At 41.1% G+C, this 26750-nt stretch overlaps 1 long non-coding RNA gene across 1 annotated transcript; it reads right to left on the reverse strand.

The window, feature by feature from the left end:
* Positions 1–2339: 2339 nt before the first annotated feature.
* On the reverse strand, positions 2340–26102 carry LOC116688125 (uncharacterized). Its single transcript, XR_004331716.1, has 3 exons — positions 25994–26102; positions 19917–19922; positions 2340–2354 (listed from the first exon to the last, which is right to left on the reverse strand). It is a non-coding gene; the product is annotated as an uncharacterized LOC116688125 (long non-coding RNA).
* Between the last annotated feature and the right edge of the window lie 648 nt (positions 26103–26750).

Consider the following 26750-nt stretch of genomic DNA (forward strand, 5'->3'; position numbering starts at 1 on the left):
AGGTGACAGGAGAAGAAGCTTTGGCTGTCTGGGAGATGTCAGCCAAAGCGTCTGTAATACAGTTTTGTTTATTACATTTTATTTATTATATACAGTATGCATGTATATATGTGGGTATATATACTTGTATTCATTTGTTTCTCCAATTTGTGGTGTCTTCTAATCCCGTATAGGATGGGCCAAATGTTTGGCATGACACGGAAATAGAATTACACTAACTAACTGACTATTAAAGATAAAATAAAGAGTTTATTTGCAAAACAACATCTTAAAGAAAAAAACACAGCAGTGTGTAAATTCTGCAATGTAACAATAACCGACACAGCTGGGACCACCTAAAATATGTATCTGCACTCAGTAAGGAAGCATAAAGAAAGATAGGCTAAGTATAAGTGATAATAATTATATTTATATTATATTATTATTAACATAATTATTATTTATCAATCTGCCTCTTTTCCAAAACTCTCCAGAAATCTCTTCACACGACTATTAGCTATACATATTAGCTAGTTATGTATATTGTATGTTTCAGTTGTTTGGTCTGGTCTTGGTCTTGACTCGGCCTTGCCCTGTCTTGGTCTTGGTCTTAACCCCTCAAAGTCTTGGTCTTGTCTTGGTTTCTATACACTCTGGTCTTGGTGATGGCTTGGTCTTGGTTTAGGTGGTCTGACTACAACATTGCCAGTTCTTGTTATACTAGTGTTAAACTTGGGAGCACATGATTGTAATTGGGTATCACTCTTCACTAAACATTTGTTATATAACATATGTTCATCAGCATCTACCTAGAATAAATGGAGCCAGTGTGGACAAGAGACTGGTGTCTGGATGTTGATTATCAGCCCTTCTCCTGACCTTTGGATCTGTGCGAATCAGATCTCAGTTGTTTACAATAGGTGGCTGACCTGATGAATCTGGAGTGGTCTTACACAAGCGTATCAGAGACAAACTGTAAGGAAAATGTGTTCCCAGAGGGCTCAAAGAGCACTGGCATCTATCAACAGAAGAAATTGAATGGGATGTTTAAGAGCTGCAGAGATTAGATAGTCTCGGCATTGAGCAAGCACAGGCCACCAATGTAATGCTTCCCTCGCTGGAGTGAGATCAAACTTACAGAACACAGTGAAGCAAGGACACACACGCACGCACACACGCGCGCACACACCACACACACACACACACACACACACACACACACACACACACACACACACACACACACACACACACACACACACACAGTGGCCTTTAGGTTTGAAGTAGCCTACAGATGTGATGCTTTATTTGCTCAGGGAATACACTGAAGGATATTGCTAGATAACACGAGAGATGTGCTATTTCCAGGTTTCCCCAATCTTAATTATAACATGTACATGTCAAACCCAACTGCCTTGTGGACGAGGGTCTGACAATGCGAGAATATTCGTATTAACATCTGAGCAAAAGTTCATCAGAAAAGGCTTAAATAGTATGTTTTGTCAAGAGCCATTTGAAATGTCACATGTTCCTATAAAGAAGATGATATTTCTTTTCCACAAGTTTAATTTACAAGGCAGACTAAAACTTTGCCTTAAACATAGAGAAAACATTGAAGGATTGAAATAGCCTCATCTGGATCTCTGGCAAGATTATCAAGAGACAACAATACATCCAGAACAGCGCTGCTAGGATCCTGATGAGGGTACACAAACAGGATCACATCACCCCCATCCTGAAATCTCTTCACTGGCCACCTGTCCCACTCAGAATAGAATCTAAGGTCTCCCTCCTCACCCACCAGTGCCTTTGCGGACATGCCCCCCTTTACCTACAGGAACTCCTCACCTGCCAGAACTCCTCACGCACCCTTCGGTCTGCAACCACAAACACCCTCCAAGCCCCCAGAACCAAGCTCTGCAGCATGGGTGATAGGGCGTTTTCGTCTGCTGGTCCAAGGCTGTGGAACACCCTCCATGAACACCTGAGGGCCCCACAGTCTACAGAAGTTTTAAACAAAACATATCTTTTCAAGAAAGCTTTTTACTAAATGTATTTCATAGGTTTTCCTCTTAACTACTTATTGACCTTGATCTTTTTATTTTTTAATTATTAGCTTATTTTAAGTAATTGCATTATTATATGCCCTGTAGCACTTTGAGATTGCTGAAATGTAAAGTGCAATACAAATAAAATGTATCGTTATTATATAGTTGATTCAGTCTGTAACTTTAACACATCATTCATTCATAGTTCACAATCAGCCCACTGATTGCCCACTGTAATATTACATCTGAACTGTGTACAGGAACACAATGTCCTTGATTTTCACCACAGGGATGTATCAGTACTGGAGTATGGTCTGGCTATACCACCTGTCTATTCTGGGATAGGGGAAAAAAACATCTTTAAACAAATCTCAACCGTCCTGGACAGTGCTAAGCCCCACTAGCAGAGATAACGAGATGAGACTATGTTTAACTTTTTATGAAATACTATACTATGACCATGACATACTACACTCCTTATGCTTTTCTATGATATACTGTGTTATGACTATTTCACTATGACCTTTTGCAAAATTTTTATGGCATACTATGGTATGACAGCATGACGTTTTATGATGTTTACGACACTTTCATGACTTTGATTTTTAATGACATTTTGACTGACATATTATACTATAGAAGGTTTTCACCGACGTAACGTTCTGGGCAGTAACCCGGATGCGGGGCCATATTGGAGGCGCGAAGAAAAGGCGTGATATTTCTAGAAATTACAGTTTATTGGCGGTGCAGATCCCTACGAATTGGCTCCCTTTTCTTGGATCCATGACGACCGGGTGATTCTTCCTTCAGTTGCATATATCCCGATATAGCTAGTCCACTACCTGCTTTTCTCTCCGAGCCCATACACAGCTGCAGACCTTTAATCCTACAAAGGTTTGGAGGCCTATAACCAGATGGTGTGTGGATGAGTGAGGGAGACGCAGTAGCAAGTCATTAACGGCCGTTGTGTTGTGAAGGCCAAAGAAAGTAATGCAATAACGTCTTTATTCAACCTAACCTTAACTGCATGACATCATTGTGATACTCAAGGTGTAGCCAAGAGACTCTCAATTGTTTTGTTTTTTTTTCATTTCAAAAAGCCCCAGTTTGCTATCTACACTACCTGAGTGAGTTTTAGCTTTGCCAACCTCGAGTGCTTCTTTTCCTCTGATAACGCCTGGCATTCTTCTCCCTGGTTTTAAATAACTTTTGGAAGTTGATAATATTCCAAGTGTTTTTTCTCGGTCTGACCTAAAACACGGCAAAATAACCATTTTCCTTGACGAGCTACTTGAGTGCCTGTGCTTTGTTGTGGTGCAAATCACCTCCAATATGGCGACTTCCGGTCTGATGACGCGTCGTGAAAACCCTCTATGACTTTTCTACAATTTTATAGCATACTATACTATGACTTTTTATGACAAACTACATTACAACTTCTTATGACTTGTTATGACATACGATACAATTACTTTTTACGACATTATGACATGACTGAGTTTTTATGAAATAAACATTTTTTATGAAATACTATATTATCACTTTGTATGACATTTAATGGCATACTTTACAATGACTTTATACGTTTTAATGGGATACTATACTATGACCTTGTATGACTTTTTATGGTATACTATACTCTGTCTATGACCTTTTACAACATTATTTTATAGCATACTCTACTATAACTGCTTATGAAATTTTGAATGCAATATGATACTATGACTTTTTCCACATTTTTTATGGCATGCTATACTATGATTATGACATTCTTTATGACATACTATAGTATGGCTTCTTATGACTTTTGTGGCATACTCTACAATGACTTTTTATGACATTTTTATGGTGTACTATAATTTGACTTTGCATTACTTTTTATGGCATACTATACCATGACTCTTTATGACATTTTTATGACAATACTAACCATGCTTTGCATGCATTTAATGGCATACTATACAATGTCTTTACATTTGTAGGGCATACAAACAATCACAATTTTAGGCATACTCTACAATGACTTTTTTATGAAATTTTATGAAATACTATACTATGACTTTTTCAAATTTTATTTTATGGAATACTAATACCATGACATTTTTGTGCCACTAAAGTATGACTTTTTATGAAAAATTGTATGACATACTTTAAGTTGACTTTGCATGACTTTTTTTGTGTACTATACCATAAGTTTTTATGACATTTTTATGACATACTATACAATCATTTCGTATCACTTCGTATGACATACTAAATCATGACCTTTTACAATATTTTTAAGGCATACTCTACTATGACTTCTTATAAAATTTTGAATGCAATATGATACTATGACTTTTTCCAAATTTTTTATGGCATACTATACTATGATTATGACATTCTTTACAACATACTATAGTACGGCTTCTTATGACTTTTATGGCATACTCTACAATTACTTTTTATGACATTTTTATGATAAACTATAATTTGACTTTGCGTGACTTTTTATGGCATACTATACCATGACTCTTTATGATATTTAATGGCATACTATACAATGTCTTTTTACATTTTTGTGACATACTAAACAATCACAATTTTTATGGCATACTCTACAATGACTTCTTATGAAATTTTGAATGAAATACTATACTATGACTTTTTCAAATTTCTTTTATGGAAATGCTGTGACATTTTTGTGACATACTAAAGTATGACTTTTTATGAAAATTTTATGACATACTTTAAGTTGACTTTGCATTACTTTTTTTGTGTACTATACCATAAGTTTTTATGACATTTCTTATGACATACTATACTATGACTGTGACATTTTTCATAACATACTACACAATACATTTCTTATGACTCTGTATGACATACTAAATCATGACCTTTTACAACATTTTTATGGCTTACTCTACTATGACTTCTTATAAAATTTAACACTATACTACTATACTACTTTTTGTATGGCATATTATACTATGACTCTTTATGACATACTGTAGAATTACTTTTTACAACATTGGTATGACATACTATATTATGACTTCTCATGAGTTTTATGGCATGTTATACTATGTGCTATGTCTTTTTATGACAATTTTTATGGCATACTATAGAATGACTTTGTGTGATTATGTGAGTTTTATGACTTTTTTATGACATACTACACACTATAACTTTTTGTGGCATTTATTACGGCATGCTATACTATCTCTGCGGTTGGTTCTTATGTGCAGTTGTAGCCTTACTCACAGGTTTTCAGTGGAATATTTCTTTACCAACCACAGTCATAAAGGGCTTGTTTTGGGGAACTGCTTAGCATGCTGCCCCTACAACTCAATCTGCAACCTGACTTTCTCCAACTATCTAGTTTGTGTCACAGTAAGAAAAAACAGTCACAAGACAGAGAGACAAACAGTGACAAATATGGAGGAATTGGTGCAAAATAAAGAATAAAAGAGTTAGAGAAAGTAAAAGAGGGGGCATTTACTACTAGGGGAGGTATAGCAAATCCCTTTTCATCCATCATCCCTGTCTCTCCCATGTCCACTGAGCAGGGGAGGTAATGAAAGTAATTTAACGTACATCTATAATTAATATGCTCTCTTTGGGCGGTGTGGTTGGGCCGAACAGGTGATGGAGTGTGTTTATTATGTGTGTGAGGGAGCCGGCGTGACGGGGCACTGGGCCACTGACATGCTAATTTACTAGCCATTACTCCAGCAGCGCAGAGGTCAGCTTGGTGCAGCTATATGGGGCAGAGTCAGATTCAGCGCTCCCATAGGTACGGATGGAAAGTGGGTTTTTGTTCTTTCTCGTCTAGTGTCTTTTTCGTTCCTCCTCTCTGAGCTTCCCGAAGAAAGAGGAGAAAGGAGGCGCAGCACGTAGCAGCGCCCCAGGCCAACGTTCTCCCTCTTTCTCTATTTCTTTCTCCCTCTGACTTTCTTCCTCTTGCCTTCCAGCCCACAACTCCCTCCTCTCTCTTATTCCTCTCTCTGCTCTCTGGTTGGTAAGTAAACTCACTTTCTCTCTGGCTCCACCGCTTTCAATTTATTTCCCCTAATATTCTCTCCTCCTCCAAAAAAACTCAGTGATTGCATTTCAGGAATTAATTTTTTCCTTTTTAAAGGAAGACTGCTTGCACAAACACAGTTCAAACCTGACTGCCCTCAGTGCTGTCTCCTTTTGAAACTCCCTGCTCTTTGAATACCATCCGTTTGAAGAGAATGCCCTCTGCATTTCCACTGCACAGTCACTCAAGTGCACTCGCACACACTCTTGCATTTTCACACATACACAACCAGGCATATTAGACTTGCAATCACACACACACACCACACACACACACACACACACACACACACACACACACACACACACACACACACACACACACACACACACACACACACACACACACACTGATTTGCACCAAAAAATACATATGTACAGTATATACACAGTCACACACAAATGTGCACCAGTGTCATTGGTACAGCGAGCAAATGTCTCTTCATCTTTGAACTCATACTCCCCCATTTCATGTCTCTCTTTTTCTTTCTCAGGCTTCACTTATATGCATGGCCCTACTCCAGCTACAGGCCATTCTTCTGTATAGGGCTAATTCAGGTTAAACTACTTACGTACACCTTTTAAACCCTACAGCTGAGATCTAATGGTGTTGCCTTAAATAAAGCAGTTAAAGCTTAGGTCTACACAAAAGGCAAATTAACACATACCTCCAGCAGTATATATGTGCCCAGGAACCTGTTTTTCTGGAGACAATGTCACTATTACAAGGGATTGTCCAAAGAACATGCCATCACCAGGTGTTATATGTTGTATCTTTTGTAGAAAGTAAGTGATCACCACACACACACACACACAGGGAAATTCAAGTGTCAGCAGAAGTACAAGAACAGATACATACACAAATAATTAAAAACAAGAATTAAACAAGAATACATCATACATTATGAACATCTACAATTTATGAATGATGCATGAAAAACTAAAATGAACGGTATTAAATACTATATGCACCAACATAAATAGTAATTATACTGAACATAGTCCCAAAAAAAGGACAAAGCCAAAGATGTTGCAAAAAAACAACATAGAAAAATTGCACTTGTTGTCTTCTGTTTTGTGTATGTATTCCCAGTGTTCACAGTGAGGTCTGTGGATTATGTGGAGTTGAACACAGTGTCTGGAAAAACACACCACCTGCTCAGACATTTCTAAAATATAACATTTCAAAGCTGTGAGCACCACTACATATTCTATTCTAAATATTCTATTTACATACAATGTATTTGGGTGGTAGCAGAAATCTCAGATAAGGATAGTTAAAAAACAAAATGTCTTTAATTTTTTTTGTCTGTGTAGCCCAAATCTGATTTACAGCCTATATGCCATACACCTCCATTGTGTTCAAACAACAATAAAAACAAAACAAAAAAAACAGTTGACCTGATCCCATACTACATTCTGCTGAAAGAAATACTAGCACATATTAATCCACAGTTGAAAATAGTCCCCAGAAAATGTACTCCTGTTTGAGTCATCTTTGCTAAAAACTAAGATGCCCAGCTGTGGAAATACTGAAAAAAATAAAAGTATATATTTTTGAGAGAGTTTGGATTCTTATCAATAAGAAATATTATTAACAGCAGCTTTAACCTAATAACTGTGTAATTTGAGCATACAGACCATTCGCATTATCATTCACACTCTCTTTCCCCTGTTGACTGTCCTTTCCCCCTTCTCCGTGCTGCATGTGTTTAAGGATTTGTCAACAGATGTGGAAAGGGTCACAAGGTGTGTGGACTTTGCCAGCCAAGTGCCCACATGTCTGATTTTAATGGGCAGCATATGGAGGTGGTGACTGATGCGTGGGACTCGGCTGGTGACAGGTGCTGAGTCGTCTGTCGCGCTGACCCTCACCCCTCAACGGACCAAATCAGAGGACACCTTCACTTAGCAGGCCTGACCCAAACACACACACACACACACACACACTCACAAACACGCACATGATGATTGTAGTATATAGTGTTAGATATATTTAATATAGTCTTGATTTAATTAATTGCATTCAATTTCACTTGTTTAATTTAACTTGTTCTGGTTGTTCAAGTAAATTGTAGCATAAAATAAAATTTAATTTTTGTAGAATTGTGGCTTAAAATGCTGACAAGCTAGTAACTTTGGAAAACAACTAACCTTAGCTAGAGTTGCTGGGGAGCAAAAGGTTCATATCAAGCCCTGCTTGTTAAGGACAAGCTACAGGCTAACTAACTGAATACTAGCTAGCAAAAATGAAATGTGTTAAGGAGTAGATACAGGCTAACTAACTAGCTATAACTAGCAAACTAAAAAAAAAAGAGTTGCTGGGGAGCAAAAGGTTTATATCAAGCCCTGCTTGTTAAGGACAAGCTACAGGCTAACTAACTGAATAATAGCTAGCAAACAATGAAATGTGGTAAGGAGTAGATACAGGCTAACTAACTAGCTATAACTAGCAAACTATTACATGTTTTGTTAAGGTGTAGCTAGAGTCTAACTGAGTCACGTTTTAGCTAGCAAACAATAACATGTTTTGCTACTAGGGTTGCCACCTATGTCTGATAAAAAACCTGGACATATCGATGACTGACCGACAGCTTTGCTCACAAATGTCCATTAGATTTTAGACCCACAAGACAAAATTGGCCTTTTCTGCAGTAAGATTGTGCATAGTAATGAATATTTTAAACAGCTCAAGTATTTCCATAAGAGGAAACTTATCTTACTTAATTTATCTTAGCTTACCTGATTGCTTAGATACTGGTGCTTGTGCTTGCTACGTCACGTCCCATGCAGAGCCAATGATATGAGCGCATTCTACACACAAGAGACACTGACTGCTCTGTGCACAATGCATAGTCTATATAAACTGGAGAGAAAGTAGTAAATTGAGCAAACATATTCACGTAGCCTTGTGAAAACCAGGACATTCAGTGTCCTGTGAGAATGTCTCCTGTCGACACTGCTAACCTCCTAATATCCTGCCGTCTCTGCTAGCCTGGGCAAGTTAGCCAGTTGGCTCAAGTTTTCAAATGCAAACATCATAGTAAAGTTTTCATCACAGACAAAAAGGTGGAGAATAGTGCTCAACATGAGCTGGCATTCCTGCTAGCCAGTGTGCAGGAGTTGGGCGATGGGCTGGATGGCCTGCGTGCCTCTGTGTCTGCTTCGGTGTCCGGCAGGATGTTGTGAGCTGTGGTGTCTTTTTGCCAAGAGTTGGCTGGGTCAGTGCCATTCAACCGGGGTACTCTTTTTATGTGTGCGGATCTGACAACCACGCTCTGCTTCATGATGAATCATGCATGTTAAAGGAGCTGATGGGATTGCATTTCACAGTAATTGTACCTTGTACAATTTCATGTGACAAATACAATTGATTGATGGATTAATTGATTAATATGGACCATATATACATGTTAGTACCTTATGAATCAACTATGACCCTTTGAAGGAACATCATCATCAGTTACCTTAGAGAACATAAATGGATCTCAACCGTAACCTTTTTTTGACATTGTGGACAAATCATGAGCACAATGGTCCAACATTTGCTGGACTAATTTATTTTTTATTTTTTATAGAACTTTGAAAACAAGTCTGCTTCTTGCATTGTAGGCCTACCTTGATTCCGAGTGTGGAAATGATTTTGTGCACATTATAATTTTCTATGGTAATGACCTTGCATCTCTTCAGTTCCTCCCCCTTTTCCCTCTTTCCTATGATTCAGAGATGGGAGATGCAGTTTGACGCATGGCCCAAAAGATGTTGTCGGATTCTATGGCTACTGGCGCCTGCAATAAGGTCGCATAGGAGGAGGTGTTTAATTAGTGGGCCACAGCCGTCCCTGCAGAGGAGCTTTTTATTACCGCAATATGTCACAGACTGCATCGGCTAGCAGCCACAAAAACACACACATGCACAGACTAGGCAGCCATGTACACAGGGAAACACACACCACACAAACCACACCAACACACACACACACACACACACACACCACACACACACACACACACACACACCACACACACACTAGTGCTGCCCAGCAAGAGGATGGCAGGGCAGAAAAAAATGAGTGTATTGTGTGATAGAAAAAGTGGATGAGACAAAGCGATTGGCAGAATGAGAGAGTGAAAAAGAGACAAAAGGGAAGAGGAGTAGGTCAAAAATAGAGTCTAAGGGTTAACAAAATATCAGCTAACTAAAGATCAGCCCCAAAACTGGCAAGAGCAGGAAAAGGACAAACAGAAAGTAGGAGAGAGAAATGCGGCCACTGTAGCGAGGCTCCACGCTGTGCTGTCACCCAGTAGAACATTCATAACTTTCATTACTAGCTTGCTGAGGTTGTTTAGGTGTTTGGCCAACTGATTGCTGGGTCATTTTCACTAGCAGAAATGAGTGGCATCTGTTCAGTCCTGACTGTACGTGTGCCACTAAGCCAGTTGGATGTATCACATTATCGTAGGCTTGGGGTGCCAGGGCCATTAACTCATGCCAGCCCTGTGAATGGCTACGCAGCTAACGTGTGTGCCAGTACATCATTAGCAGAGGCAGAGGATGTGAGACAGAAACGCATGCACACACGCACGCACGCACACACACAGAGGGTGTGTGGTTTTGTAATGGTCATATGGTCTCTTATGGCTGTTAGCTCATGAGCTTGATCTTTTTTTGTGCTGAATAAACAGTATATGTGGATAGTCAAATCATATAGAGACTGGGAATAAGTGTGAGGTGTGCGCGTGTGTGTGTGTGTGTTGTGTGTGTGTGTGTGTGGGGGGGGGGGGGGGGTATGAACAAACAGGTTTTTTGGAATTGTCTGTCATGTTTAAGCATTCATATGAGTGCTTGGATGAATAAACTGTCAATTTGAATGTAAAATGTGGCCTCATCTCTACATGCCTTTACATCAATGTGTGTGTCATCACTTTTCTGGCAACTCTTCCACTTGCTCTTTGTTGTCTGTGGCACGCTGCATAGACAGAGATATTAATTAGCACGTCTGGACCTTTTAGGACCCCCGGGGCAATCCCTCTCTCCTCCCCAACACGCTCCAGCTGCTATCAGCTTGAGGTGGCATCCTCAGTACTGATCTGAAAATCAACTGAAGCTTTTAGAGGAGAATAGAGTCGTGCCAGGGGGTCCTGATGGGCGAAAATAGTTTTATGGATGTGGATGAGAGTAAAACCCTGCACTTCTCTCTGTATGTCTCAGTTCACTAAAAGGTGCGCACTGTAGCTATGTTATTAACAGGAGTGCACCATTACCTCTCCACCCGTCGACCTTTACCTGTCGTTGCGGTTGTGGGGTGTTAAACTGTGGACTTCATTGTGGGTGGCCCTCATGGGAGCGTGTGATTGATTACATTTTTATAAGAGCAATGTAGAACCTGAGCCAGTAATTGGCACAGTGCTTTGTGTTTTTTTCCGTATTATTTCTACTCCTCAGTGTGTTTGATCTATGTTCCCTCTCACTCATATGGCTGGATGATTTAAGAATGCAATTTTAAAGCCACTGGTGAGGAGTTAAAGCGTGTACAAACACTGACAAGAAAGGTGTGTTTGCCAGTAGAGGTCAGTCTTGCTCCATTGATGAAGTTAAAGGCCAGTTACCTCCCTCTATCTACCATCCCTGCTTCATTCTCTGTCTGTTTTCTCTCTGTCTCATTCTGTTTTCTCATTCTCACTCTTTCAATTCAACTTACTCTCTGGATCATGCTTTAGGAGTACTGGGAACCGTACGTGAAAGTCCCAGTATAGCATACATATCGTATCTCCCCGTTCCTCCCTCAAATAAAGCAGATACTTGCTCTAACTGAACAGTGAGCTGTAATTGCGTTTGACTCCACTTAATCTAATGGCTTTACGAGCAATGGAACATAAAAGATGCGCTTTAAATGAGGAAATCCAATGAGCAATGTTGGAGAGAAATTAATAGAATTGTGTGTGAGAGATGCTAACAGGATATTGACACAGATTAAGACACAAAACATGAGAGAAAAGAGATTAAAACTCCAGCATGAAAGGATCCCTCCCATTCTATATTGATTGGTGACTGTGTTGTTGTCAACGTTTAGATTTGATTACCGCTGACATGCAGGGCTGAGAAACACAAGGCTGGTAATGGCTGCAATGCCTTGTGCATATCAAATATAGCACAAATCCTACCGGAGTAATTAATATTGCACTGTGGTTATGAATTTCCTGGCACAAAACGGCCAATCGGATTTGCATGGCTTGCACGACGGTAATTAAGATGAAGCATCAGGGAAAATGTAGCATGAATGTTTCAGCTAATTCACCCGCTCTGTGTTTCTCTCTCTCCGAGGACTTCTCCTTTAGTCACAGTTTTCTTAAATATTTGCAGGGAAAACTAGGTGTTGACATTTTGCCTTTTCATCGTCATGCAGCTCAGAGGAGACGCATTGGGGTACTTTCTCTGCTGTGCCGGGTAATGGCAAGGAGTAACACAGGCCATGCCGAGTTATTTCTAGCATTAAATATTCTTCCTCAGAAAAAAGGCCTTATGGTAGGTTGTCACAAAATGCTTTCCACAGCTCTTGATTTTCACATGTTTCAGCTCCCTTTAGACAGCTTGGAGTGCTGTGTGTCCCTCTAGGGGGATTTCTTTGGTCTTTATTTTTATTTTTTTAAACCTCCTCTGTCCCATTTTACACTAGATTGTATTTCCCGTGTGCTATTGGCCCAAACCTCCAGAGCTTTGATGGCGGTTTCTCAAAAATCATCCCATCAAAAAGCTGTCAGAGTAGTTGGAAATCAGTCGGCTGTCATCAGGTGGGGGCAGATATTGACCTTGTGGTAGGTAAGCTACACCGCACCGTACTATTTCCAGCCATTATGGGCAGATGTGGTGGTTATTGGGTCACGTTTACAATTGATTTTGTTGCAATTTTTCTGTCAGAGTGTGACGGGAACTTAACCATGATTATCAGCTCTTTAACTCCCTTTAACTTGAACAAGCCTTTACTAAAGCCAGATCTTAACAATTATTTTTTTAATGCTGTGAGGACCACAAAAGTAATTTTACCTCAATTGTTTTGGGATGGAGGCAGAAATCCGTCCTGAAATCTTAAAACCTGGATACATAATGAACAGTATTATAGTGTGACTTTTTTGAGTGGTGTTGGAGAAGTTTTTGTATTTTTTACTGTGTTTGCTATATATTTTGTTGTGAGTTTGCAAGTTATAAATCGCCTTTTGTCAAAATGTAATGTAAAAATGTCTTCAATCCAAAACAATTTTCTTATTGGGTAGACAATAAAAGCAAACCCCAAACTATCTGCATGGCTAGATACAACCAGACATGAAACATGCTTGTGCGTGTTTTTGTGATTTAGGTGAATAGGCCCTTAAAGCTTTAGAAGCTTTATAAACTGACTTTTTTTTTTAGCTGTGTTGGGCACCATTGAAGAGATTAAGTTCCCTGGATGGATCATAACTAGCATAATCCTTTTTAAAGCCATACTTAAAAATCACAAAAAATATTTCATGCTGCTGTGTTTGTCTGTGTGTGTATGTGTGTGAGAAAAGGCATGTGTGTGTGTTTGTTTGTGTGTGTGTGTGTGTGTGTGTGTGTGTGTGTGTGTGTGTGTGTGTGTTGTGTGTGTGTGTGGTGTGTGCCCGGCGGTGGGACGATGCATCTTTGTCCTTCCTCCTCTCCCCCTGCAGATGAGATGACTGATTCTGGTGTATGGGGGCTCTTCCCTCACTCTGTGTCATTTCCAGGCCAGCGACCTCCAGGGACCCTCCACGGCAGTCCCTACCCAGCAGCCCCTGGAGCCCGCCGGGCCTGGGACACACATAACACATTGGCTCTGTCACCACAACAGCTTATTTTAGAGCGGCCTTCTTGACTGCCGGGAGAACTTTAACTTTATGTAAATCATATTAATACATTTGCGGGAGTTAGGGGAAGGGGGGAGTGAAGTCGCTCTGAGAATTTCAGCACACATGCCAACACCAGAAGGTGAGGGGGATATCCTGTCATTTTTGGAGCAAAAAGAAAAAAGTGAAAATGAAAATAGTGCATTAGAAACTGAGTAAGGCTAATTTACGGATCACATTCCCATGCCCAAATGTGTGTGCATGCGTTTGCATGCGTTTGCATGTTCCTGTTTTCCTTTGACAGAATTGCATTCAGTCAGCTATGGAAAACCAAGATAACAGTGTTTCTGTTTGTTCAATTGAGACCCTGCTGCTGGTGTCTAATGGGTCTTTCCACTGAGCTCATCTTCTCTATTTAATCTAACACCTGCATCCCTGTCACAGACATGGAGAGAACATGAGACAAGAGTTGCGGGTCAAATTATTGCAGTATTCCTGAATTTCTGTTCTTTTTCTCTCCCCTAAATAATTAGGAAAAAGGAGACTTTCAGAATTTTGGTTTAGCTTCAAAACAATTACACATTTAATACAGGCTATATATCAGTGTTAGAATCGTCAGCAGTCATCAAAAAACATCAGTTTGAGAGATAAAAAGCCAGAGAGAGTGATGATGTTTGGTAAAATCCTGCATGTTGAGCACAACTCAGGACGGCACAGAGAGTCATTGATTGGTGAGGAGGAGATACTAATGCAATCGATGCAACACACTGATGAGGGTGTTTGCAGGAAGTGAAGCCCATCATCTTCCTCTCTCCCCTCATCTGACACTAACATCAGGGAGGCAAAGAAGGAAAAGGGAATGGAAGGAAAACGTGAATAGAAGATGGCTGGATGAGTTACTCACCTCTGACAGACAGTTAACCTTTATGTGCTCATCTCATCTACTGTTCACTTCCTCTGAGATTTTGTTTAGGGTACCATTGTAAATTATAGGTGAGCTTCTCTGTTAATGCATCCTTTTATAGTTACCATTGTTAATGGTGAACTGTATTTGCCTTTATCTAAAGGCAAAGGTTTAAATATGGTAAATGGACTGCATTTATATAGCGCCTTTCTACCTTACTGGACAAAGCACTTTACACTTTGCCTCTTATTTACCCATTCACACACACACTGATGATGGCAGAGCTGCCATGCAAGGCCCTGGCCTGCCCATTGAAAGCAACTTAAGGAACAGTGTCTTGCTTGAGGACACTTTGAAGCTTGAATTGTATGGAAACAGGGCTATTGTTTGTTTTAATCTTATCATATTTGTTGACAATTAGAAAATATTGCAAGACTTATATATTGTATTAAGATTTTCATATACAAGGAAAATGGATTTCCATTTAATTTTCTTTTTCTTACAATCTCCCACTTAATCTGTCCTGTCTCGCTTTATTATCTCAATGGATAATACTCTCTCATTGTATTGCTCCATAGATGCACACACACACACGCACACACACACACCACACACACACACACACACACACACACACACACACACACACACACACACACACCACACACACACACACACACACACACTCCTCCACTGTGTGGCTCTTAATTACAGGCAGCCTTTGGCGGAATGGGAGGACGGCAGGCAGAGTGAGGAGGCAGTGGGGTCTGTGTGGACCCGAGGGTCACTGTCACACCGCTCTTTCAGTTAACTGAAAACCACAGACGAATACTGATCACGTCTTACACAATGGAGGCTTAACACAAAGAGAGAGAGAGAGAGAGAGGAGAGAGAGAGAGAGAGAGAGAGAGAGGAGAGAGAGAGAGAGAGAGAGAGAGAAGATGCATCTGCCAAAGTAATTAATTAGCCTCTGTCTGTGGTATTCAAATGACAACTGTTTGGATGTGTGTTTGTGGCTGTAAACTAAATGGATAATCCTGTCTGTTCAGACACTGTAGATCTGATTTTGTTTACCTAACACAATCGAGAAGGAGAAAACCTCTTTTTCATTGCTTTTTGGCTTCTATATCTGAGCATGTTTGCGCATATGTGTGTAATTTGGATGCATTTGTGTTGTGTCTATTTTATTGCCCTCAGACCACGGAGAGAAAAAGTGCATTCATGCCCTGGCAGTAGCAAGAGCTTCACAGCCCATGTGCTGATTACAAGGCCCAGCCCACATACATATGTTCCCTGTCTGTCTGGCTCAACAAGATACAAGCTGGTTACATGCTTTACTAATCATTCCAACAGCACAGGCTCTCCAGGGATACAAGCCAAACACCATATTTCAGCACACACTTAAAATAATAATAAATAAATAATAGTATAAACATCCTTAGAAATATGATGTTATGGGAGAGGAGGACAAACAGTACAGTCTGCTGCCTGCCTACGCCCCCTGCTTTTGCAAAGAATGACGGAAGTAGTACTAAAGTCAGTCATTGTAAAATTAAATTGAGTTGTAAGTAGTATTACGGCTATTTTCATCATTGATTAATCTGCTGATTGATTGCCCAACTAACTGCTTATTAGCCTGGTCTATAAAATGTCAGAAAATAGTGCAAATGCCCTTGAAGTTACCCTTCATTTCAGGCCTGTGTGTAATGTGTGTAACTGAACAGGGTAAAAATGTAATTCCCCATTGGAGGATGAATAAAGGCATCTCTTCATTTTCTTTCTTCCTATACAGTTCCCTAAAGTGCTAGGTTCAGTTTACCATCACATATGACAAAGAAAAGCAGCAAACACTCACAACTGGACTCAAAGAATGTTTTTTTGTATTCACTAATGGCATTGATTATGAAAATAGTTGCAGATGAATTTCCTGTCAATAGTTTAATTGATTTCCTGCATACTAGCATTCCTTAGAGATAAATCTATGAGATTGCTTTGGCAACATTGTTAAGACCATGACAATAAAAATGCAATGAAGACGTGCAAAATTGCTAAACTATTGACTACAATCACATTTGAGTTCAGTTGTATTTTATTTCATCGTAAAATACGCCTGGTGTTTTTGTTTAGGATATTGTTACGACCTGTGGGATTTTCCACAGGTTCTTAAATTCTTTACTTTTATTTCTATAATGTTTTACATTTCTATATTATACATTTATATTATTCTCATTTAGTTTTTTTTTTTACTTCAATCAAATGTATTCAATCCAATGTAGTTACATTTCATTACCTTCTTGTATATGGGGTAGGGAGTGGAAGATCTTTCTGCAGGATTGTTTTCTGTTGGTGATTATATAAACGCGTCAGCAGATTTGTCAGCCTATTGAATTTACCCAAAAGATCAACACATGAGCGCATTCTCTTGCTGTTTTTGTCCACTGGAGCTGCCTTGTTTTCTTCCCATTCTTCTCTTCTAATTTTTTTCTTTGTGCCTCATTACTGTTTTATCCCTTCGTTTCTGTGTTTTATCACTGCGCAAATACACAAATACAAATTTGCTAAGACTCAGAGAGAGCACACAAAAGCAATTGTTCCCTGATCTTAAATCAAATACATTATTAAAGCATTCCAAATAAAAAATCCCAGTTATCACCACATAAGTACATATAACAATCACACTCTTATTGCATGCTTCTTTTATTCCTGCTCAAGAACACACATTCCATAATGCTACTTTTTTATTTTTAAACGTTGTACCATCTAGGCTGAGCAAAAGGACAAAGTGATATGATGTTAAAGCAGACATGGACATTGTTAAATTTTGTCAGAGTTCTACTTAATGAATTAAACTAATAATAGTTTTATATATAATCCCTCTAAACTATATTTATATTGTCTTTTGGATTTTGGCATTATAGGCCAACTTCATTAACAGTTTGCTACTTGCACAACATTTGGAAATACATATGATACAAGTGCTGATGTGCAGAAACAGGGCGAGGCTCCAGTACGTAGTATAAAACTTGTTCTGTGTGTAAAGCGTTCTGTCTCTGTGGCGTAAAACCGGGGGAGCAGGGCGTTCAATCATCTTCACCCTGTCAGCACAAAGACAAAGAGCTGCCTCCGAGCAAGCAGAGCTGGTCATAGGTGAGTCACACATGCACAGACGCACATGCACACACACAACACACACACACACCACACACACACACACACACACAGTGAGCCACTAGAGACAAGGTTGCCAAAGGAGTGGCCGGCTGGAGTGCCCTTGGCTTAATCATCGGGCCTGGCCACTGTTAATGGAAACAACACACACCACACACACACACACACACACACCACACACACACACACACACCACACACACACACAACACCACACACATGTTTCATCCTACCCCACCACCATCCACTAACCTTTGTTGTCCCTCTAACCCCCCCACCTCGGGCCTCTTGTGTTCTGTCACACTGCTGTGAGATCACCCCCAGTCTCCTGCTGGGCACTCAGGTGGTGATCAGAGTTGGGGGCACAGGGTGTGTGTGTGTGTGTGTGTGTGTGTGTGTGGTGTGTGTGTGTGTGTGTGTAGAGGAAAACAGTACTGGGAGCATGTCACATATCTGTGGACCTCAATAGTGGAAAACCAGCTGATATATTGACCACTATCTGTCAATTATTCCAACTATCATTATAGTCTTTACTTTTCTCATCTGTCCAGTCTATCTTTGTCCAAAAAGTAGAATGGAAAACTGCAGGATTGGGGGAAGGGGGGGTAGCTATGTTCTCCTCAAGTGACCCTGTGGCTTGTACGTTTGTTCAGGCTGCATAATTTATAAAGCTGCTGGGTAGGTCATGTGATCACCTACTACCCACTGGCAGCAGCTAGAGCGACCAACACAGTGTAGGGAAGGGGAAGAGAGGGAGAGCTGCGGTGGTGGGGTTTGGTCCAGAGGTGAGAAAGGCAGCTGCAACCCATACTCCCTGTGCTCAAAGTCCCTGACATGTTTTCTTCTTTCTCATCCAGTCACAAACTGCCGATCGGATTGTCACTCTCTTTTTTTTCAGGGAAAGTGTTTGCTTCTGACCATTTGTAACATGCACTTTGAGTGTTACATAGATAGATAGATATATAGATGGATAGATAGATAGGGCATTTATGAAGAGTGAATGTGGTTTGTTTGCACAGTATTATTATTTGGGCTTCTACACACTTCAACAACAATCTGAGCCTGTCAGTGGTGAAAACAACAGAAATTGACGGTGCACATTTTCCCAATTGGGAATACAGAGCCAAAATTAGTGTTGACATTAGTCACTTAGACATAAATGCATAGGAAAATAGGAATCAGGTTGAAAAATACCAAAATTCCCCTAAAAGACACCACTGATTTTATTCAATGTATAATCTGGACAGCTGAGCTTCTAAGCCAGGACCACAACGCCGACTGACTGTGTTGCAGAGATATGAGTCCAGGTCTTAGAAAGTGTCTCCTGAAGGGGTATTTTTTGGGGGAAGATTACAAAGTGCTCAGTAAACCCGCTCAGGAGGAGCCCGAGCAGAGGACGGATTAATTGGCGAGAGTTCTTACTGGGTGTCCTCGCCAGTTTTTCTGTCTTTTTTCTCACGTCTTGGCATCAGTACTTTCTTACTTTCCAGTTTTGCAGTGTTTATTTTTCTGGCCCTGACTTTTGCTCACAGTTTTGTTCTCTTGTTATTTCTCTGTGTGTTCCCCGCTGTTTGATTTCTTGGCTTGAAGATGCCTGACTCTGCTGATCCCGGGCTGTGTTTCTGAAAGTTTATCGTGCCCAGTGTGAATGTCATATGTGACTGGCTTGTATTTGAGAAGTGTGCTGGCTTGCATTTCTACTCCTGTACGCATAAGGTTCCCCCATATGCATCAACATGTATGTAAAGTGGGCAATGTGTGTGAATGCAGTGTAGTTCACCTCTCTCTACTCCTTCCTTCCATAGAGCGGTAATTCCTGGCCAAAACGGAGCCTGTCCAGAGCCAGGGGACCTGCCCTCTGCACCTTCCTCCTGTTCCTGCTTTGATTTCCAATATGTCCTCCCATCACTACAGATGGCTGCAGAGAAAACATTTCCTCAGCCGACGGTGCTTGCAAGGCCCTTGGTCCCCAAGGCTGATAGGGGGCAGAAATTGGAGAATAATGTAATAGAATATTTGATTGGGCTCTTATGGGCAGGACACTGGGAAGACTGCCATATTAATGTGTCCGAGCTTGGCTGGAAGGGTGCATTTCTTCCTTCCACCCCTTTCCCCCCCTCCTCCTATTTCTCATCTTCGTCGAGCTTCAGGTTTTGATTTAATAATATTTGCTACTTGGCGCTGCAGCCCTTGAGCCTGGGGGCCGGAAACAGGAGCCTTGTGCTTCCTGTGGGCTGTCAGAAACATACAACAAGACGAAAAATGTTTGTCCAGGCTGTAAGAACCCAGAGGTGAATATGTAGCAGTGTCAGCAGAGGCATGGGAAGGGGATTGGCCAGATTGGCTTCATAGAAGAGATGAGATGATCCACGTGATACAAGGTGGAGGCTGGGGGTGTGGCCTTGCTTGTTTGAAAGCCATGATGTCTCTCTCTCATGGGTGGGCCAAATTCTCTGGGCTGGCAAAGCAGAGAAAGGGGGGGGGATTCCAGATCGGCCCATCTGAGCTTTCATTTTCTCAAAGGCAGAGCAGGATACCCAGGGCTCGGTTAACACCTATCGCCTTTTCTAGCCACTGGGGGACCATAGGCAGACTGGGGAACGTAAATTAATGTCAAAAAACCTCATAAATTTATATTTTATGCCATGGGACCTTTAAAAGTTGTAATTATGTGAACATGACTTATGCACCCATTTCCCCACTGTGCAGAAACTAGTCCTGGACGCCATCAGAGTTCTGGATAATGTTTGCAGCTCTGTCATGGTCTTTATTGGATTTGTCCTGCATTCTGGATGGTTTTGTTCCATCCTTCACCACACGCCATACCACACTGGGGGGCATTTCAGAAGCGAAGCGTCTTGCCTGCCCTGTCACGATTGTGGGTTTCTGTTGTTTTTTCTGTTTTATTATTTAGTAGCCCCTCTCTCCTGTTATGTCTTGTTTCACTTCCTGCCTTGTGTTTTCTGCCTTCCTGATTGTCTCTCCCGCCCTGATGTGTTTCACCTGTTTCTGAGTCCTTGTGTCACCTGTCTCTTGTTTCAACCTCGTCACCTTGTATATTTAGTCTTTGTGCTGTCTTTGTCTCATGTTGGTTCATTGTGTTTCCTCCTTGTCTTCCCTTCCTGTATTCCCTGCGTTGCTACTTTGTAGTTGTTTTCCCCTGTCATGTCTTCTGGTTATCTCTGTTTGTGCCTGCCTGCCTGCCTGCCTACCTCAGGACACAAGTCTGTAGCTCAATAAATACCTAAACTCTGCCTTTTTGGATCCTGACAGAATGAACCAACCAGAAAAGGACCCACCAAAATGTTTTGAGGAACTTGACAGCGCTGATTGGACTATGGCTGGATACTCTGCCCTGGCCCCAGACCGGTTTCTGGGAACCCAAATTGCGCTGGGTGGTCCTCGTAGAACCAGTCCAGTCAACCTCCAGTATGTCTCCTCACCAGTCTGCTAGCACCCCGCCTCCTCACCAGCCTGCAAGCAGTCAGTCTCCGCAGCTCCCGAGTTTAAGCCGCATTTTTACCCCTTGGAGTCTGATGGTGAAAATATCCTCAAACTTTTCCATTTGTTGCATAAAGGGGACCCAGCCTTGGCCAAACACCTTATGGAGCATTGCTGGGTGGCAAGTAGGTCTCCTGCAATATTTGCGGCAACTGTGGTGTAATTCAACAGAAGATTCATCTGAAAAATCCACTTTCTTCCACTTCTCCAGTGTCCATCCTTTTAGCAGGCTGTGGGCCTTGGCAAATGCCACATAGTTTTTCAATTGTCTTTTGTTTAGTGCTGGCTTCTGGGCACTGATTCGACCATGGAGGCCATTTCGAGACAGAATCCGACAAACCGTTGTGGTTGACACAGGGACTTCAGGGGACCAGGTCTGGTGGAGCTCTGCTGCAGTGGAAAATGGGCTGGCCTTGGATTTTCGAGCCAACACGGTCCTCTCGAGCAGTTGTCTTGCGGGGTCTGGCTGACCTGGGCTTGTCAAAAACATCTCCAGTGTCTTCAAATGTTTTTTTTATCCTCTGTACTTGACGCTGAGACACATTGAAGGTGTCTGCCACATCAGCAGTGGATCTGGTCTTCAGCCTCTTGATAATCAAAACTTTAGTCTCGTGGTGAATCTTAGGCATGTTTGCAGATGTCTAGTTGCAGTTAATGTGAAGGTCTAGTGTACTGGGGTTGTTTTTATACACACCTGAGACCTGATCGATCCCTTATTAGTCACAGGTGAAGCTCATATGACAAGGCGACAACACTTATGTCTTTGCAAAAATTGACTCAATGGGCTTTACCAAGCTGTGAATATTAGAATACTTTTTGAAAGTTTCTTTTTGCACTGAAACATTATTACAAAAGCTGTTGGGATTAAAATGAGCCATTTCTTGTAAATAAATCTTGATTAGAAATATATTTCAGCGGCACTTCAGGTCAATTTGTACACAAGCGACAAGACTTTTGTCAGGGATTGTAGATCTACCACATTATCTAAACTGCATATGCAAGATTTAAGTGCTATACAGATGAAGCAACAGTAACTAAGGGAGGAAGTAGGGATGGTAAATGCTACTTTTCTTTTGTGAATTGAGATCTAAACTGTGATGGGTCTTTTATGTGCTGTGTTCATCCTCCAGAGTCAAAACCAAGCAGATCTCAGGAGTGAAAGAAAGAAACCAATCTGTAATAGCAGCTCCAGTTTTAAATAAAAGACATCATCTGCTACCTCTTCCACTGAGACAGGTACCCCAAAAGCCATCCATCAGTAGGGACAGATGCAGCCAATCATGTCTCCTCAAACCAGCCAGACGTTTATCGTGCTCCCAGGTGGCTGGGCGGTAATTGTCAGGCACAACTTTGCCCACCTGGCAAGCTTCCATGGGATGCAAAGAGGTAAGGAGAAGTCTGACAGAAGGAAGGGTGGACGTGAATGAGAGATATTTTCATGGAACAAAGAGACAGTCAGGGCTGGCATAGAGAAGTATGGCTGAGCAAACCTGATGACTCATCTGAGATACACAGTACGACGCTCCTAATTCCATTGTTAAGTCACTGTCTTGTCTTCGCTTCTCGCTGAGTGTGGCTTGCGGTGCTTCCCCCTGTAAACACCCGTGCTTTGCAGCTCTGCCATCCTGGGCCACTATGGTGATTGTCATTATGCTGCTTCAGCAGTGCCCCGAAGAGAAGAGCAATCACGCTGGTCGAGGATTTTAAATTTCACACTCGTACTGTGGGAGGGAATGGGACATAGGGGGCTTTGGATAAGGTGCTAATTGAGGAGGAGATACACCGCCTGTGTGTGTGTTCAATGGCAAGCATTCATCCAAAGAGCTGACACAGGGGCTTCAAACCAGGCTGTGGAGTGAGGTGTTGGCTCACTACTTTCCTCGCTTGTAAGGATGCTGAGAGAAGCTATTCTGAATGGGACCCTGATATACTACAAAATCTGCCTTAATTGCACTTGAATGTGGAAAACAGCCAGCTTATTGTTATTTAATTTCTGCGTGGGTGTAACACACCACGGTCTACCAAAGGTGTAATTTTTTATTTTATTTTACTGCACAGGCATTTCTACCTTAGATTTTCCTTCAAAACACAGAGCAGTGCAGGCACTGTACACCATGAAATCTGCCAGTGGTTGTTGATGGCGATTCAGATGTCCGCTTGCCGACTGGGGCTGTCAGATAGGCTGGTCGGGGGAAATCAGAGCAAAGCAGAAGACTACTCCAGTCATCAATCACCTGCCTGTAGCCAGCGTGCAAGCCAATCCGCCCAGGCCTCGGGCCCCAGGATTCATCAGAGGGGACATGGCCTGACATCCAGAAAAATGAGCTCAACCTTCTACACATCAGGACAGATCGGAACCCAATGTCACCGACTCTCTACGCATGAGAGGTCTCCTTTCAAAAGAGATAAAAGAGATAGAAAATGTGTATCCATACACTATCTTCCTTTAGTTTTGTTCAAATTCTGACAGTTAGTCTCCCATGAACATTTGGGAGGGAATTGTAGTAGAACTGCACAGTGTTTTTTTTTTTTTGTACATGTCTCTCACTCACTCCCCCCCAATCTTTCACACACACACAAACACATGCACGTTGAAAAGATGAAGGGGAGAGTCATCAGGCTGAAAATGATTAATGCACCTTTTTGTCCATTCTGGCATCTGGAGCACATCTGCCCCGCTGGGATCAGGACAGATATGGTACCAGCTTCAGGGATTAAGCTGCCCTTCGCCCCCTCTCTCCTAAGGCTGCATGTTAGGGATCCTTCCCTGCATCCAGCACTGCCCTCGCCTCCAACACCCCCCAGGGTAGCGCAGTCTGGGCCCACCTTGGAGCTCTGCACATTAGGCGAGGATGATATTTATGATGCGGAAATGGCCTGCTATTTATTCAGCGTACAGACTCTTCTTTTTTCTCATTCTCTGCATTTAATTATCCTTTCCTTCTTCTGTCTCCCTAGAGAGAAGTGAAAATACAAATATGAACTAAATTTTGGTAATACATGGACAAAAAGATTTTCTCACTACACAGATATTATTACCAGATAGTTTGGTGCAAAAGTAATGTGTAGTAGCCTGCTGTCAAAGAAACGATGGTGCAGATTTCCAAAGAAGATAGGCTCATCAGGTTAGGGGAGCTGGAGTAGGCATAACTGAGGAATAGACGTGCATATCCAGATTGTTCAACAACAATACAAAACATGCAAGAATTACATCCCCCTTCCAATACCATGGATAGTGCCAATACCGTGGATAGTGCCAATACAATGGATAGGCATGCCAAAAACACTCTTTTATGATCTTTAATATTCAATGGAAAGAAATCTCAAAATGTAAATAGCACAACGTAATGTCAACATAACACATACCACTTTCAAGCCTGGTGAACGCAGTTTGTGTTTTAATCCAAACCACGGCCTTTTTTCTAAACTTGTCGTTTTGGTGCCTAAACTTAACTGTTGTCGCCAAATGATGCTCACTTTTTCTAAACTCTACTACCATGGACCCTAAAAGCACCGTCATCTGGCGGTGCCTGTAGCCGGTTCACAGTCACCTATTGGCGGCTAAACACATCCACCAACTGCCGCTGATACGACGGAGCTCTGATGGAGCTCTGTAGCAGATTGTTGACATTACAGCGCTTTACTCAGTTTAAAATTTAAAACTTAGGTACACTACATGGTCTATTGGTGAAGAAGCATTGATCATTTTGAGGTGGGGATACATTTTTGGAAATCACACGCACACCTATCAGATAGGGGACCCTGGGACGAAATCTTATCAAAAGGGGGTCCGTGGTCTAACTTGTGTCAGTTTAGTGTCCTTCATTTTAAAAGATTTGGGAAACACTCCTCTAATCTATTCAAAACTTAAAAAACTAAGAGAGGAACCATCCTCTGGATTAATATATTTCTAAAAAAGTACTGTTAAAGCAGTCTATGATGTTTTAGTGACACTTGATTTTACGGGTAATCATTAAACTGGGAGGAAAATTGAGACAGTGTTCAATTATTACTCTTACAATGAATGAATTTTAAGTAAATGCAGGGTTAATAATGTTAAAAAGCTAGCAAGATTTGAAAGTAACATCTCCATTTTGTTGGTTCTTTCTAAGCAGACAGTGATTGGTGGGCTTTTTTACCGGATTTCGGCAGCTACTCGTTTTTTCAGAGCCCATAAGATATTTATTGCTGTTGGGGTGTTAGGACCATTGCCAATGTGTGTGTGACTAAGCAGACTGTTACTTATTTTCCCCTTTCTTTTATATTCTTTATTGGCAGAGGAGAACTGGTGAGCTTTTAGACAACCAAAAAGTGGCTGGTTATTTATTACTGTCAGGGTGTAAAGACCATTTCAAACAATATATTGTACATATAAAAAGTATATATTGTAAATAGTTACCAACCCTGCCTTTAACTGCTAGTGTAATCTGCCGGACCTATCTCCACAGCGCTGTGGAGCAAGGTCGGACTACATCACACATACTGTACATTCTAGGATAGGAGGAAAAAAAGCTCTGGGTTGTTTCCATTTCTTTAAACCAATCACATTTGTCCTGTACGGCGCTAAGCTCTGGACGCAGCAATGGGGGCTTAGCAAATTAGTCTTGGGACAGAATTTGCACTGAAATTGTCACATACAATATTGAATGACATTTGCATATCACACAACATATTTACACATAATACAGTAACGAACATTTAGATTTACATTTAAATTTAACATTTAGGTGTAACATTTAATATTTGGAAAATATCTCTAAGTTGACAAATATTGTTGTAAATGTGCAAAAAAGTGACACTCAAAAATTGATACCAGTTTTTTGAACATTGTTTGAAGCTAAATGTGACAAAACGTTGCTGTTATTTTTTAGCGCTTTACAAACGGCACCCCATACCAAAGAACCCAGCAGGCCTGCCTTGTTGCACGACCCAGATATTTAAAAACTGGCCATTTCCAGCGTGTAGCTTGCTAGTTCGAAGTTTGTTGTTGTTTCCCGAGGTGAAGGACAGAGTTTGAGAGTAGCAACACACCGAGAGCGGAGGGTGAGGGACTACTGCGAGTGTCAGCGTGCAGCAGGTCAGCTGAACACGCAAAACATGTGAAATGTGTCTACTGGCAAGCATAGAGTTCAATGTGTGAAAAATTGTTTGAAAAAGTTTCTGATAAAAGATTCTAATTACCTAATATTTACTTAGGTTCAAATTGAGATGGGTATTTCTATAGAAATCAAAAACTGATTATAAA

This window comes from Etheostoma spectabile, chromosome 4 (assembly GCF_008692095.1).
Source record: "Etheostoma spectabile isolate EspeVRDwgs_2016 chromosome 4, UIUC_Espe_1.0, whole genome shotgun sequence".
Taxonomy (NCBI): domain Eukaryota; kingdom Metazoa; phylum Chordata; class Actinopteri; order Perciformes; family Percidae; genus Etheostoma; species Etheostoma spectabile.